We start from the raw sequence: 17,245 nt of genomic DNA, 5'->3' as shown, positions 1-17,245 counted from the left end.
TTTCTAGAGCTACAGAAGCCAATTTATGTCTAATCTTAGAAAAAGATATCTGGTTTAGCAATAAAATAGTCCATACTTGCCGGATATCACCGGCTTCCAATCGATAGAAATTCTGCTAAAGCAGACTGGCTAACTGGTTAAAGCCCCTGGCCACTGCGTTAATCCGAAAGTCTTACACTGAAAGCTTTGCTCGAGCACCACCAGTCCCAAGTGATTGCATCATTACTCATTTCTGTAACTATTACTGTTTTCAATGACTTTTGCTTTAACACATGATCAATTTTGATCTGGTCTTCTGTCCTTTGGGCGGTTCACTGGTGCACGAAATTGTGATCTCAGGCCAACGGGGCCCAAAACTTGTGCTCGTCTTAATAAATTGTCACAAGTTCGATACAACTAACCAGCAAGTGCACTGGGTCGTCCAAGTAATACCTTACGTGAGTAAGGGTCGTCCCACAGAGATTGTTGGTATGAAGCAAGCTATGTCACCTTTAAATCTCAGTCAGGCGATATAAATGTATGGAGTTTTCGAAATTAATTAATAAAAATAAGATAGAAACTTATGTAATCATTGGTGAGAATTTCAGATAGCAATGGAGATGCTTTCGTTCCTCTGAACTCTGCTTTCCTGCTTCTTCATCCAATCATCTACTCCTTTCCATGGCTGGCTTTATGTAAGGACATCACCGTTGTCATGGCTACATCCCCTTCCTCTCAGTGGAATAATATGGCTCATCCCACCCTGTTCACCGTGCACGGCTAATCATCTGAGGTTCTCGATCATACTGAATAGGATTCACCCTCCTTTTGCGTCTGTCACTACGCCCAGCACTCGCGAGTTTGAAGTTCATCACAGTCATTCAATCCAGAGTCCTACTCAGAATACCACAAACAAGGTTTATACTTCCGGACTCTCATGAATGCTGCCATCAATCTAGCTTACACCACAAAGATTCTGATTAAGAGATCCAAGAGATACTCATTCAATCTAAGGTGAACGGAAGTGGTTGTCAGGCACGCATTCATAGGGAATGATGATGATGTCACGTTCATCACATTCATGTTGAAGTGCGAATGAATATCTTAGAAGCGAATAAGTGAATTGAATAGAAAAACAGTAGTACTTTGCATTAATCTTTGAGGAACAGCAGAGCTCCACACCTTAATCTATGGAGTGTAGAAACTCTACCGTTAAAATACATAAGTGAAGAGGTAAGCATGGCCAAGTGGCCAGCCTCCCATAGTCTGAGATCTAAATGATCAAAAGATAATCCAAGATGTCTAATACAATAGTAAAAGTTCTATTTATAATAAACTAGCTACTAGGGTTTACAGAGTAAGTAATTGATGCATAAATGCACTTCCGGGGCCACTTGGTGTGTGTTGGGATGAGCTTAATGTTACACGTGCAGAGGCTCTTTTGGAGTTAAACGCCAGTTGTCATATTCTGGCGTTCAACTCTGGTTTTGACGTTTTTGGCGTTAACTCCAGACAGCAGCGTAGAACTGGCGTTCAACGCCCTTTTACGTCGTCTACACTCAGTCAAAGTATAGACTATTATACATTGATGGAAAGCCCTGGATGTCTAACTTCCAACGCAATTGGAAGCGCGCCATTTTAGTTCTGTAGCTCCAGAAAATCCACTTTGAGTGCAGGGAGGTCAGAATCCAACAGCATTAGCAGTCCTTCTTCAACCTCTGAATCTGATTTTTGCTCAAATCCCTCAATTTCAGCCAGAAAATACCTGAAACCACAGAAAAACACACAAACTCATAGTAAAGTCCAGAAATGTGAATTTAACATAAAAACTAATGAAAACATCCCTAAAAGTAACTAGATTCTACTAAAAACATACTAAAAACAATGCCAAAAAGCGTATAAATTATCCGCTCATCACAACACCAAACTTAAATTGTTGCTTGTCCCCAAGCAACTGAAAATCAAATAAGATAAAAAGAAGAGAATATACTATAAATTCCAAACTATCAATGAAACATAGCTCCAATTAAATGAGCGGGACTTGTAGCTTTTTGCCTTTTGAATAGTTTTGGCATCTCACTTTATCCATTGAAGTTCAGAATGATTGGCATCTATAGGAACTCAGAGTTCAGATAGTGTTATTGATTCTCCTAGTTCAGTATGATGATTCTTGAATACAACTATTTTATGAGTCTTGGCCGTGGCCCTAAGCACTTTGTTTTCCAGTATTACCACCGGATACATAAATGCCACAGACACATAACTGGGTGAACCTTTTCAGATTGTGACTCAGCTTTGCTAAAGTCCCCAATTAGAGGTGTCCAGGGTTCTTAAGCACACTCTTTTTTTTGCTTTGGACCTTGACTTTAACCGCTCAGTCTCAAGTTTTCACTTGACACCTACACGCCACAAGCACATGGTTAGGGACAGCTTGGTTTAGCCGCTTAGGCTAGGATTTTATTCCTTTATGCCCTCCTATCCACTGATGCTCAAAGCCTTGGGATCCTTTTTATTACCCTTGCCTTTTGGTTTTAAGGGCTATTGGCTTTTTGCTCTTGCCTCTTGGTTTTAAGAGCTCTGGCTTTTTCTGCTTGCTTTTTCTTTTTCTTTCTATTTTTTTTCTATTTTTTTCGCTATTTTTTTTTCTGCAAGCTTTGTTCTTTGCTGCTTTTTCTTGCTTCAAGAATCATTTTTATGATTTTTTAGATTATCAAATAACATGTCTCCTTGTCATCATTCTTTCAAGAGCCAACATATTTAACATTCTTAAACAACAACTTCAAAAGACATATGCACTGTTCAAGCATTCATTCAGAAAACAAGAAGCATTGTCACCACACCAATATAATTAAACTAAGTTCAAGGATAAATTCGAAACTCATGTACTTCTTGTTCTTTTGAATTAAAACATTTTTCATTTAAGAGAGGTGATGGATTCATAGGACATTCATAACTTTAAGACAGAGTTACTAACTACTAATGATCGTGTAATAAGGCACAAACTTAGATAAGCACTTAACATAGAGAAAACGAAAAACAGAGAATGTAAGAACAAGGAATGAGTCCACCTTAGTGATGGTGGCGTTTCCTTCTTGAGGAACCAATGATGTCCTTGAGCTCTTCTATGTCTCTTCCTTGTCTTTGTTGCTCCTCCCTCATTGCTTTTTGATCTTCTCTTATTTCATGAAGGATGATGGAGTGCTCTTGATGTTCCACCCTTAATTGTCCCATGTTGGAACTTAATTCTCCTAGGGAGGTGTTGATTTGCTCCCAATAGTTTTGTGGAGGAAAATGCATTTGAGGCATCTCCGGGATCTCATGGTGATGAGCTTCATGTGTCTCTTGAGATCTATGAATGGGCTCTCTTGCTTGCTCCATCCTTTTCTTAGTGATGGGCTTCTCTTTCTCAATGGGAATGTCTCCTTCTATGAAAGCTCCAGCTGAGTAACATAGATGGAAAATAAGATGAGGAAAAGCTAGCCTTGCCCAAGGAGAGGGCTTTTTGGCTATTTTGTAGAGTTCAAGGGAGATGACTTCATGAACTTCTACTTCCTCTCCAATCATGATGCTATGGATCATGATGGCCCGATCCACAGTAACTTCAGATCGGTTGCTAGTGGGGATGATGGAGCATTGGATGAACTCCAACCATCCTCTAGCCACAGGCTTGAGGTCCAGTCTTCTTAATTGAACCGGCTTGCCTTTGGAGTCAATCTTCCATTGAGCTCCTTCCACACATATGTCCATGAGGACTTGGTCCAATCTTTGATTGAAGTTGACCCTTATGGTGTAGGGGCGTGCATCTCCTTGCATCATAGGCAAGTTAAACGCCAACCTTACATTTTCCGGACTAAAATCTAAGTATTTCCCCCGAACCATTGTAATATAATTCTTTGGGTTTGGGTTCTTACTTTGATCATGGTTCCTAGTGATCCATGCATTGGCATAGAACTCTTGAACCATTAGGATGCCGACTTGTTAGATGGGGTTTGTTAGAACTTTCCAACCTCTTCTTTGGATTTCATGTCGGATCTCCGGATACTCATTCTTCTTGAGCTTGAAAGGGACCTCGGGGATCACCTTCTTCTTGACCACAACATCATAGAAGTGGTCTTGATGAGCTTTGGAGATGAATCTTTCCATCTCCCATGACTCGGAGGTGGAAGCTTTTGTCTTCCCTTTTCCTTTTCTAGAGGATTCTCCGGTCTTAGGTGCCATCAATGGTAATGGAAAAACAAAAAGCTTATGCTTTTACCACACCAAACTTAGAATGGAGGGCTATATATAGGGAAGGGAGGGGTTTATGAGGTAGGTTTATGGGGAAGAGTGGATGGATGTGAGTGGTGAAGTGGTGATAGGGAAGAGAGATTGAGGTGATTGGTGAAGAGTTTTGGGGAAGAATGTTTATGGGATTGTGTGAAAGAGGGGTGAGAAGAAGTGAGTGGAGGTAGGTGGGGATCCTGTGGGGTCCACAGATCCTGAGGTGATCCTGTGGGGTCCACATATCCTGAGGTGTTCAAGGATTTACAACCTTGCACCAAATTAGGCATGCAAAATGCCCTTGCACACAACTCTGGGCGTTCAGCGCCAGATTGGTGCTTGTTCTGGGCGTTGAACGCCCATTTGTTGCCCATTTCTGGCGTTGTACGCCAGAACCATGCTTGTTCTGGCATTCAGTGCCAGCTCTTCTCCAGGGTGCAATTCTGGCGTTCAAACGCCTAGATGCTGCCCATTTTGGGCGTTCAGTGCCAGAACCATGCTCTGTTCTGGCGTTGAACGCCAGCTAGATGCTTCTTACTGGCGTTTAAATGCCAGTAAGGTCTTCCTCCAGGGTGTGATTTTTCTTCTGCTGTTTTTGATTCCGTTTTCAATTTTTATATTTATTTTGTGACTCCACATGATCATGAACCTAATAAAACATGAAAAACCATGAAAATAAAAATTAGATAAAAATTGGGTTGCCTCCCAACAAGCGCTTCTTTAATGTCAATAGCTTGACAGTGGGCTCTCATGGAGCCTCACAGATGTTCAGAGCATTGTTGAGACTCCCCAACACCAAACTTAGAGTTTGGATATGGGAGTTCAACACCAAACTTAGAGTTTGGTTGTGGCCTCCCAACACCAAACTTAGAGTTTGACTGTGGGGACTCTGGTTGACTCTATTTTGAGAGAAGCTCTTTGTGCTTTCTCTCCATGTTTATAGAAGGGTAACCTTGAGTTGTAAACACAAGGGAGTCCTCATTCAATTGAAGGACTAATTCACCTCTGTCAACATCAATTACAGCTCTTGCTGTGGCTAGGAAGGGTCTTCCAAGGATGATGGATTCATCCTCATCCTTCCCAGTATCCAGGACTATGAAATCAGCAGGGATGTAAAGGCCTTCAACCTTTACTAACACGTCCTCCACTTGTCCATAAGCCTGTTTTCTTGAACAGTCTGCCATCTCTAATGAGACTTTAGTAGCTTGTACCCCAAAGATTCCCAGTTTCTCTATTACAGAGAGGGGCATGAGGTTTATCCCTGAACCAAGGTCACACAGAGCCTTATCAAAGATTATGTTGCCTATGGTACAAGGTATTATGAACTTTCCAGGATCCTGTTTCTTCTGAGGCAATGTCAGTTGATCCAGATCACTCAGTTCATTAGTGAACAAGGGAGGTTCATCTTCCCAAGTCTCAATACCAAATAATTTGGCATTCAGCTTCATGATTGCACCAAGGTACTTGGTAACTTGCTCCTCAGTAACATCCTCATTCTCTTCAGAAGAGGAATACTCATCAGAGCTCATGAATGGCATAAGGAGGTTTAATGGAATCTCTATGGTCTCTAGATGAGCCTCAGATTCCTTTGGTTCCTCAAAGGGAAACTCCTTATTGATCACTGGACATCCCAGGAGGTCTTCCTCCTTGGGATTCACGTCCTCTCCTTCCTTTACAGGTTCGGCCATGGTGATTAATTCAATGGCCTTGCACTCTCCTTTTGGATTTTCTTCTGTATTGCTTGGAAGAGTACTAGGAGGGATTTCAGTGATCCTTGTACTCAGCTGGCCCACTTGTGCTTCCAAATTTCGAATGGAGGACCTTGTTTCATTCATGAAACTCATAGTGGCCTTTGATAGATCAGAGACTAAATTTGCTAAATTAGAAGTATTTTGTTCAGAGTTCTCTGTCTGTTGCTGAGTGGATGATGGAAAAGGCTTGCTATTGCTAAACCTGTTTCTTCCACCATTATTAAAGCCTTGTTGAGGCTTTTGTTGATCCTTCCATGAGAAATTTGGATGATTTCTCCATGAGGGATTATAGGTGTTTCCATATGGTTCACCCATGTAATTCACCTCTGCTATTGCAGGGTTTTCAGGATCATAGACCTCCTCTTCAGAAGGCGCCTCTTGAGTACTGTTGGATGCAGCTTGCATTCCATTCAGACTCTGAGAAATCATATTGACTTGCTGAGTCAATATTTTGTTCTGAGCCAATATGGCATTCAGAGTATCAATTTCAAGAACTCCCTTCTTCTGAGGTGTCCCATTACTCACAGGATTCCTCTCAGAAGTGTACATGAACTGGTTATTAGCAACCATGTCAATGAGTTCTTGAGCTTCTGCAGGCGTTTTCTTTAGGTGAATGGATCCACCTGCAGAAGTATCCAATGACATCTTAGATAACTCAGACAGACCATCATAGAATATATCCAGGATGGTCCATTCTGAAAGCATGTCAGAAGGACACTTTTTGGTCAGTCCTTTGTATCTCTCCCAAGCTTCATAGAGGGATTTACCTTTTTTTTGTCTGAAGGTTTGAACATCCACTCTAAGCTTGCTCAGCTTTTGAGGAGGAAAGAACTTGGCTAAGAAAGCCTTAACCAGCTTATTCCAAGAGTTCAGGCTATCCTTAGGTTGAGAGTCCAACCATACTCTAGCTCTGTCTCTTACAGCAAAAGGGAAAAGCATGAGCCTGTAGACTTCAGGATCGACTCCATTAGTCTTAACAGTATCACATATCTGCAAGAATTAAGTTAAGAACTGAAAAGGATCTTCAGATGGAAGTCCATGAAACTTGCAGTTCTGCTGCATCAGAGAAACTAGCTGAGGTTTTAGCTCAAAATTGTTTGCTCCAATGGTAGGGATGGAGATGCTTCTTCCATGTAAATTGGAAGTAGGTGCAGTAAAGTCACCAAGCATCCTCCTTGTATTATTATTATTTTCGGCTGCCATCTCCTCTTCCTGTTCAAAAATTTCTGAAAGGTGCTTGCTGGATTGTTGTAATTTAGCTTCTCTTAGTTTTCTCTTCAGAGTCCTTTCAGGTTCTGGATCTGCTTCAACAAGAATATTCTTGTCCTTGCTCCTACTCATATGAAAAAGAGGGACAGAAAAATAATAATAATAGGGGTCCTTTTTACCACAGTATAGAGGTCCCTGTGTGAGTAGAAGAAAAGAAGAAGAAAAAAGAAAAAAAAATTCGAACACAGAGAGAGAGAGGGGTTCGGATTTTTTTGGTGAGTGAGGAAGAGATGTTAGTAAATAAATAAATAAAATAGAAGGAGATGAGAGAGAAAGAGGGTTTTCGAAAATGATTTTTGAAAAAGAGTAAGTGATTTTCGAATAGTTTTTGAAAAAGGTTAGTAATTTTCGAAAATTTTAAAATCAAAAATTAAAATAATTAGTTAATTAAAAAAAATTTGAAAAAGAGGGAGATATTTTCGAAAATTAGAGAGAGAGAGAGAGAGTTAGTTAGGTAGTTTTGAAAAAGATAAGGAACAAACAAAAAGTTAGTTAGTTAGTTGAAACAAATTTGAAAATCAATTTTGAAAAGATAAGAAGATAGGAAGTTAGAAAAGATATTTTGAAATCAAATTTTTGAAAAAGATAAGATAAGAAGATATTTTTGAAAAGATATGATTGAAATTAGTTTTGAAAAAGATTTGATTTTTAAAATCACAATTAATGACTTGATTCACAAGAAATCACAAAATATGATTCTAGAACTCAAAGTTTGAATCTTTCTTAACAAGCAAGTAACAAACATGAAATTTTTTGAATCAAAACATTAATTGATGATGTTATTTTCGAAAATTATGTGATAAAGATAAGAAAGAGATTTTTGAAAAATATTTTTAAAATTTTCGAAAATAACTAAGAAAAATGAAAAAGATTTGATTTTTGAAAAAGATTTTGAAAAAGATAAGATTTTTAAATTGAAAATTTGATTTGACTCATAAAAACAACTAGATTTTAAAAATTTTTGAAAAAGTCAAATCTAATTTTCGAAATTTTAAGAGAGAAAAAGGGAAAGATATTTTTTTTATTTTTGAATTTTTAATGATGAGAGAGAAAAACACTAAAAATTCTCAATGCATGGAAATTTTAGATCAAAACAATGAATGCATGCAAGAATGTTATGAATGTCAAGATGAACACCAAGAACACTTTGAATGTCAAGATGAACATCAAGAACTTATTTTTGGAAATTTTTATATGCAAAGAAAACATGCAAGACACCAAACTTAGAAATCTTTCATGTTTAGACTCTATGAATGCAAGAATGCATATGAAAAACAAGAAAAGACACAAATCATGAAAACATCAAGATCAAACAAGAAGACTTACCAAGAACAACTTGAAGATCATGAAGAACACTATGAATGCATGAATTTTTCGAAAAAATACAGGATGAATATGCAATTGACACCAAACTTTCAACTTGACTCAAGACTTAAACAAGAAACATGAAATATTTTTTATTTTTATGATTTTATGATTTTTTGTATTTTCTTTTAATTTTTTTTGAAAATCATTTTGAAAAGGAAAAATAAGGATTCCAAAATTTTTAATATGAATTCCAGGAATCTTATGCTCTTTAGTCTAAAGCTCCAATCAAAGGGTCAGGCATGGCTTAATAGCCAGCCAAGCTTTAGTATGTAACTCAGACATGACACGCTTGACATTCCCTATCCAGAAGAACTAGACATGGCTTTACAGCCAGCCAGGCTTCAACATGCTTCATGAAACACTAGAATTCATTCTTAAAAATTCTAAAGAAAAATATATTTTTGAAAATATTTTTATTTTAAATTTTTTTTTGAAAACAAAGGAGAAATTTTTGAAAGATTTTTGAAAAAGTTTTTTTTTGAAAATAAAACAAAAGAAAATTACCTAATCTGAGCAACAAGATGAACCGTCAGTTGTCCAAACTCGAACAATCCCCGGCAACGGCGCCAAAAACTTGGTGCACGAAAATGTGATCTAAGGCAACGGCGCCAAAAACTCTGTACGCACGTCTTAATAAATTGTTTTTCATTCACAACTTCGATACAACTAACCAGCAAGTACACTGGGTCGTCCAAGTAATAAACCTTACGTGAGTAAGGGTCGATCCCACGGAGATTGTTGGTATGAAGCAAGCTATGGTCACCTTATAAATCTCAGTCAGGCGGATATAAAATAGTTATGGAGTTTTCGAACATTAATAATAAATAAACAGAAAATAAGATAGAAATACTTATGTAATTCATTGGTGAGAATTTCAGATAAGCGTATGGAGATGCTTTCGTTCCTCTGAACCTCTACTTTTCTGCGGTCTTCATCCAATCAATTCTACTCCTTTCCATGGCTGGCTTTATGTAAGGACATCATCGTTGTCAATGGCTACTTTTTATCCTCTCTGGAAAATGGTCCGATGCGCTGTCACTGTATGGCTAATCGTCTGGAGGCATCACCCCTGTCAATGGCTGCATCCCATCCTCTTGTGAAAATGGTCCAAATGCTCTGTCACAGCACGGCTAATCATCTGAGGTTCTCGATCATACTAGAATAGGATTCACCCTCCTTTTGCGTCTGTCACTACGCCCAGCACTCGCGAGTTTGAAGTTCGTCACAGTCATTCAATCCCAAAGTCCTACTCGGAATACCACAGACAAGGTTTAGACTTTCTGGACTCTCATGAATGCCGCCATCAATCTAGCTTACACCACGAAGATTCTGATTAAGAGATCCAAGAGATACTCATTCAATCTAAGGTGGAACGGAAGTGGTTGTCAGGCATGCGTTCATAGGGAATGATGATGATTGTCACGTTCATCACATTCATGTTGAAGTGCGAATGAATATCTTAGAAGCGGAATAAGTTGAATTGAATAGAAAAATAGTAGTACTTTGCATTAATCTTTGAGGAACAGCAGAGCTCCACACCTTAATCTATGGAGTGTAGAAACTCTACCGTTAAAAATACATAAGTGAATAGAGGGTAAGCATGGCCGAGTGGCCAGCCTCCCATGGAGGTCTAGAGATCTAAAAATGATCAAAAGATAATCCAAAGATGTCTAATACAATAGTAAAAAGTTCTATTTATAATAAACTAGCTACTAGGGTTTACAGAAGTAAGTAATTGATGCAAAAATCCACTTCTGGGGCCCACTTGGTGTGTGCTTGGGCTGAGCTTGAATGTTACATGTGCAGAGGCTCTTTCTGGAGTTGAACGCCAGGTTGTAACGTATTTCTGGCATTCAACTCTGGTTTGTGACGTGTTTCTGGCGTTTAACTCCAGACAGCAGCGTAGAACTGGCGTTCAACGCCCTTTTACGTCATCTAAACTCGGTCAAAGTATGGACTATTATACATTGCTGGAAAGTCCTGGATGTCTACTTTCCAACGCAATTGGAAGCGCGCCATTTTGAGTTCTGTAGCTCCAGAAAATCTACTTTGAGTGCAGGGAGGTCAGAATCCAACAGCATCAGCAGTCCTTCTTCAACCTCTAAATCTAATTTTTGCTCAATTCTCTCAATTTCAGCCAGAAAATACCTGAAATCACAGAAAAACACACAAACTCATAGTAAAGTCCAGAAATGTGAATTTAACATAAAAACTAATGAAAACATCCCTAAAAGTAACTAGATTCTACTAAAAACATACTAAAAATAATGCCAAAAAGCGTATAAATTATCCGCTCATCAGGGTCACATTCCCTTACCAAATGATCATTTTCTCAGTTCTTTAATGCACATAAGATGGTTATTATAATGCTTAATGTGTATGTAATAAAGAGACATTATATCATGGCATGCAAATGCTAGCATCTATATTCATAAATAATTTAAAATGTGACACATAAAAATATTATTAAACCCATACCTCTAGTAAAGTTTCTATATATATTCCAATGCAAATAGACATGATTCATTAGCGAAGAGAGACTTGTTCCATGGCTAGACTTTGTGTATGTTTTGATATAGGTATGAATCTTTGACTAGATAGAAAGAAAATCTCCATATTCCATAGTATGCATAATTTAGAGAAGATATCTTCTTGAACAATATATGAGTAGAATTTGTGAATAATTCAGTAGAAGATTTAGAGTGACAGTAAGAAAGTGAGAAAGGATAAGGATTTTTCCTATAATGGAATAGAGAAAGTATATAAATGACAATAATAGAAGATAGGAAAAATAGGTTACCTAGAATTTATATATATATATATATATATATATATATATATATATATATATATATAAAAGGAGAATAGAATGAGAAAGGAATGGCTTAAATGACTCTTAGGTATGTGTAGATTATGTTAGGAGAATCTAACTTGCATTTAGGTGAAATCTTCAATCTGAATTGTTACTTTACGAGTCCTATAACGTTTTGTACATTTGCAATTTGGAAATATCTATTAGAGGAAAATTTACAGAAAATTAAGTTAGCTTTAAAATGAGCTTTGAACGAAGTCAATCGAATAATCACAGATTCAAATATTTATGAAATACTATTAGTATATCATGTTGGTTGGTTAGAGCGTGATTTTTCACTATGAACTTGTAACAGATTTATCTACCTAATTTAATTTGATTTTGATTTTGCACTAAACTTAAAGAATGAAACTAGTTTTCTTATCTTTTTATGTAACTAAAGATCATTCAAATCCAATAAATATAGAATTAATTATAACTATATCTTAAAAGATTATTTATTGTCGGTTAGAAATTCACTAAAACTAGTATTTTCATATTTTTAAAATTTAAATTAGATATATTAGTTTTTCAAATGCATTATTTTCTATTTTTTTTATTATGAATTTAAATTTTAAATCATTACAATTTTAATTAATTAATTATTGAATAATGAATATGATTCAAAAAAAATAGAATGTTACATTCTTATCCCCTTAAAAAAAGAATTTTATCCTCAAAATTCATATCTTCTAAGAAGATACTAATTCATCCTCATCTTATCCAAGTAGGTTCTATCTACATTTTTTTTTTCTATAGAGATATATGATAATCCTATCATAAATAAGTTCAATCATTTTACACATTCAAACAAAATAAGCATAGTTACAAAATAGTTCTATTCCCATCATGAGCTAACTAAGTACACTAAATGTGACTTAGATATTCAAGTCTATTATAATTTTATAAAATAGATTCATATAATAGATAATATCATTCATTTCTTTTGTCTTGAGTTATTAGTCTCCATGTATCATATATAAACCACACAATATAACGTAATAATTCAAACAAGCAGTAAAACATAACAAGACGCTTAAAGAATGTCTTGTAGCTTGTTATATTTAAACATTTACTTCTCAATGTCTCATAGTTTCATACCCCTCATGTATGACCTAGAATTTTTAGAAAATCTTATTATGAGTTAATTTCGATTTATTTATTCATTGAGTACTTTAATCTTAGAAATTATTTTATTAAAGATAATTAAAGCAAATTTTTAATTAATTGAGTTTAAAAATAATTTAAGATTTTATCTGATTTTATAATTATTGAATTATTTTCTATATTTAAATTATAAAGTTTAGTAATTGTAAAATAATAAGAATTTTATATGATTTGGGTTAATAATTGAGATTTCAGAATTTAATACTCTCATTTTTATAGACAAAGAAAATTAATTATATTATCTCTAATTTTAAATTAAAATACCTGATTGGAAGCCAATTAACAAATTCATAATTAAATAATATTTTAAAAATAATCTTAAAGGATTAAATTAGATTTTTAATTAATACTCTATACCCCTAATTTTATTAAAATTACCTAAACTATCCTAATCCTAACCCTCTACCCCACCACCATCCCTTCCCCAAACCTAAACCCAATTGCTTCAGGAAACAAAAGCAGAGGAAGAAAGAAAGAAACGTGAAGGGAGAGGGAGAAACGGGAAGAGAAGGGGGAAAGGGAGGAGAGGAGCTACGCCGCCACTGCACCATGTCTTCGCCGCTGAAGCTCTGCCGTGGCCAAGTTCCTGTCGACATCAACGAGAGAGAGAGAGAGAGAGAGAGAGAGAGAGAGAGAGAGAGAGAGAGAGAGAAGGAGTCCACGCATTAAAGGAAGCTGGAGGAGTGCCGTTGCTGTTAGCGCTTCGCCGTGCCGCCGTCATGGTCGTCGAGAGGAAGAAGACGCGCCGTTCTACTAGAGCCACCGCGGGAGGAATCGTTGTCGCTGCCAGATCTATCCCATCACCATGCACACCGTCTCTGGGAGAGGACCAGAATGCGATGGAGTAGGAGGAAGCCACGCGCCATTGCTGATGTTGGTTGGAGTCGCCGTCAAACTGCCGTTGGAGGCTGCGCCGTTGTGCCTCTGGCCGCTGTGGTTGCCGGGAGTTGTCACTGAAGCTGTTGGGCTCGCCGTCATTGCACCCAGGTTGCTGCTGCATCGTCGGAGGCCGCAGCTAAAGCCTCTGTCTTCTTAGGCTTCAATTGCTGCGAGTTACTTGGTTGTACGCCGTCACCGAAACCGGGCCAAATTTATCGGTAATGTTTCTTCCTTTCTTAAATATGTTCCGCTTCTATTTTGTTCTATTATTCTAATTATTGTTGGTGTATCCCATGCCTTAATCACTCGGATTGATGCTACCGCTGCCAGAACGGATTCCCTGGTCTGATTTCCGCTTCTTGTGGCTCCATCGTTCTGTTTTTCTGTAGCTGCAATGAGTTTTCGATCTAGAACCCTTATCATTATTGTTGTGTTATATGCTTGTTCTGATTCAATTTTTGTATATGTCCTTGTCTTGGGTTTCTTGAAACTGTTTCAGTCATTGTAATTGCAATTTATATTGACACGGTAGTTATAAGAGGCGTCAGGGCTATTGCTATTCCCGTGGGGGTTAATGATGTCGCTGTTGCCATGAATTAAAAGGAAAGGGAATTATCATGATTAGTTATGCGGACTCGGCTAACTGAGGTAGGGGCCTTTTTAGAAAACTATACTTTATAAATGGAAATTATTATATATGGATATTGATGTGAAAAATGTATTTTTGAGTTATTGTATAAGTCTTATGTATTGTTGGTTGTCTTGGGTGAATATGAATGCTGGTTTGGCTGGATTATTGTTCGATTTTGTGAAATGGATTGTTCTTGAAATGCTTCTTTAAAGTTATTTTGTAAAAGCTTTGAAATCGAGTTTAATCTGTTGGAAATTGATTTGAGTTCGAATTGGTGTTCTTGAAATTTGAAAATGATGCACTTTTGGAAACAACTCAATTTTAAACTGATTTGGTTTTGAGTCATGGAAGGGGCTACGGAATGATTTGGTTGGGACCCGAAAATAGTGGCAAAGTCCAAGTTTTAGGGGAGATGCTGCCGAATTTTCATGAAACTTAAGATTTTCTTTTAAAAATGTGATTTAGAAAAGAAATGAATTTGAGAGGTTCTATTACTTGGTTCTTGATTTATTAAGAAATAGGTGTTTCGAGTTTAATCTGTTTAAGGAAAGTTTATGTTTTAAAATTGATTTAAATATAAAAGAACTTATGTTTTGAAGTTTGATTAAAGAAATACTTTTGGAGGAGTTTTAGTGGATTGTAAAAGAAATTGAACTCTGATTAATTAAATTCGTTTTGCTTTTGAGGTATTCTTAAAATTTTGACTTAGCAAGATTAAACAATTCCGAGCCTTGGAAAGGTTTCCGATTTAAGAATAAAATAAAATTGGTTTTTGGGCTTAAATAAATTTGGTTTTGAAAATGGTTCGGAATTTTTGGCTTACATGCTTTGGTTTTTATTTTAAATCTTCACTTTAATTGATTTCAACTTAAATAACTATGATTCTGAGGATTTCTAAAGAGTTTAAGAAATGAGGCAGGTTATTCTTCCCTAGAGTCTTGAGTCTTTGCGAAGGTTGTTAATTAATAACTCTAATTTAAAATAGTCAAATGAATGATTTAAAATTGAAGGATTGAGTCTTTTCAAAGAAAATTCCCTTTTGAGGTGATATTTGAAAGTCTTTTGGAAGTTTTGGAAAATGTCACTTAAAGTGACTAAGTTTTGAAAGAGAATTAGATTATGAGCTTGAAATGATTTGAGAAATTGAGAATTTTAGAGTGAAGACTGAAATGGATTGATCTTGGTTTCAAAGTAAGGAGATTTGAGGAAAAAGTGACTTATGCCTTGAATGATGATTTGTTTGATATGAATTGTTAATGAAGTGCAGAAATGATGATGACTATATGAATATGTGGCTTTTGCACTTCTTTTATCTGAGATACGAGTTTCCCTAGGTAAAGTACCGTGGCTTGCCACCACGTGTTCCAAGTTGAGACTTGATACTCTGTTGACCCTATGATGTAAGGGTGACCGAGCACTTATAAATTCCCAAGAATGGTACCCCCATTGAGCGATTTGATATATTTATGAGAAAAAGCTATGCATAGACTCATGGGGATGTGCATCGAGGGACAATCCAAAGGTTTAGCAAACTGGACTTGTCGGGTTGGCTTGATAACCGACAGATGAGACTCATCAATCATAGGGCAGACATTCATCATATGCATCTACATGACATTGTTTTGGTGTGCATATTGTAATTTGTTTGCCTACACGAATAATTATGTCTAATTGTTAGTTGTTCTACTTGATGTAATTGCTTGATTGTGTTTGAACCTTCTTACTTGTGTTTGTGATTGAAAACTGGTTGGATTGTGGTGGATTCACTATTGATTGAAATGTTTGGGCCTAGGGCCGTGATTGATTATGTGATGGGTCGAAGGCCGTGAATGGTTTGTGTTTTTAGTTTAGTTAAGTGTGAAAAACTAAACTGGTTCAGCATAGACTTAATGAATCTATGCTTGGAATAGTTTGGTCATTCATACTGCCTAGGAAAAGCTTTGAAAAAAAAAAGGTTTTGGATATTTGAAGAATTAATGGATTTATCTTTTAAAAAGATTTCAATTTTCAATGTGGAACTATGGTTTTTGAAAAGATACATAAGGCGGGTAACAATTACTGTACTTTAAAACCAGTTTTTATTTTCACGTATCTTATTATAGTAATTCTCTAACCCTATAGTAAGAACCAGCGAGGACGATGTTCTCACTCTCCTACAGGTCTTTTCTTTTTCAGGTCTTGGGCAACGAAGTTCGGGAGAGCTTATTTTATTTCTTTTCTATTTAAACGAAGCTTTATGTTGCAATAGTTACTTTTTTCCTCGCCTTTATCTTTACAAGTTTTTATAAGAGGGATAGGAATTTAATTATGTAATGCTTGCAAATTCATATGTATATATATGTATTCTTTGTGAATATTGTAAGTTGTATTGTATGTATGGATGTATGTGATCTATCAAAATAAAAAGTACTTTGGGGCGGTAATGTAAAACCCGGTTAATTGATGGCTAATTAGCCCATAAAAGAGAATTTATTCTAGAAAGCCAAAAATGTAATTTTTAGGGTTAAGTACTGAAATCGTCCCTAACGTCTTGGGTAAAAATCAAAATCGTCCCCGACCTTTTTTCGTTATTAAAATCATCCTCAACGTTCAAAAACGCTTTAAAATCATCCTTTTTACCAATTTTATTTTTTTATTACCAAACTACCCCTCATTAAAAAATTATAAAATAAAATAAATATAATTATAAAATAAAATAAATATAAATTAAATTAAAAAAAGAAAAAGAGGGAAAGAAAGGGATACAGAGAGAAACGGGGGGAGAGAAAGAAGGGGGGTGGGGCGCGAGAAGGGGGGTGGGGGGAGGGGGAGGGAAGGGAAGCCGGGGGACGGCGGCTGCCAGGCACGGCGCCTCCTCCGCCTCGGCCTTGGCTCACATCTTCTTCTCCCGCTCCTGCTTGCAACTCCAACGGCGGCGGCAAGGACGGGTTCGACGGCCAGATCCGGCGAAGCTGGCGGCAAGGATGCGACGGTGGCAGTGCGGCTTCTCTGCAGCGACGGTGGCCACCCCTCCGCCTCGGCCTTGGTTCGCATCTTCTTCTCCCGCTCCTGCTCGCGACTCCAACGGCGGCGGCAAGGACGGGTTCGACG

The 17,245-nt window shown here is 36.9% G+C and overlaps 1 non-coding gene across 1 annotated transcript; it reads left to right on the top strand.

The window, feature by feature from the left end:
• Window positions 1-6,689: 6,689 nt before the first annotated feature.
• On the top strand, window positions 6,690-6,797 carry LOC112787820 (small nucleolar RNA R71). Its single transcript, XR_003195210.1, has one exon. It is a non-coding gene; the product is annotated as a small nucleolar RNA R71 (small nucleolar RNA).
• The last annotated feature ends 10,448 nt before the right edge of the window (window positions 6,798-17,245 follow it).

Source organism: Arachis hypogaea, chromosome 20 (genome assembly GCF_003086295.3).
Source record: "Arachis hypogaea cultivar Tifrunner chromosome 20, arahy.Tifrunner.gnm2.J5K5, whole genome shotgun sequence".
NCBI lineage: Eukaryota > Viridiplantae > Streptophyta > Magnoliopsida > Fabales > Fabaceae > Arachis > Arachis hypogaea.
Note: the sequence above shows the minus strand (reverse complement) of the source record. Positions and strands in the feature narration are given on the sequence as shown.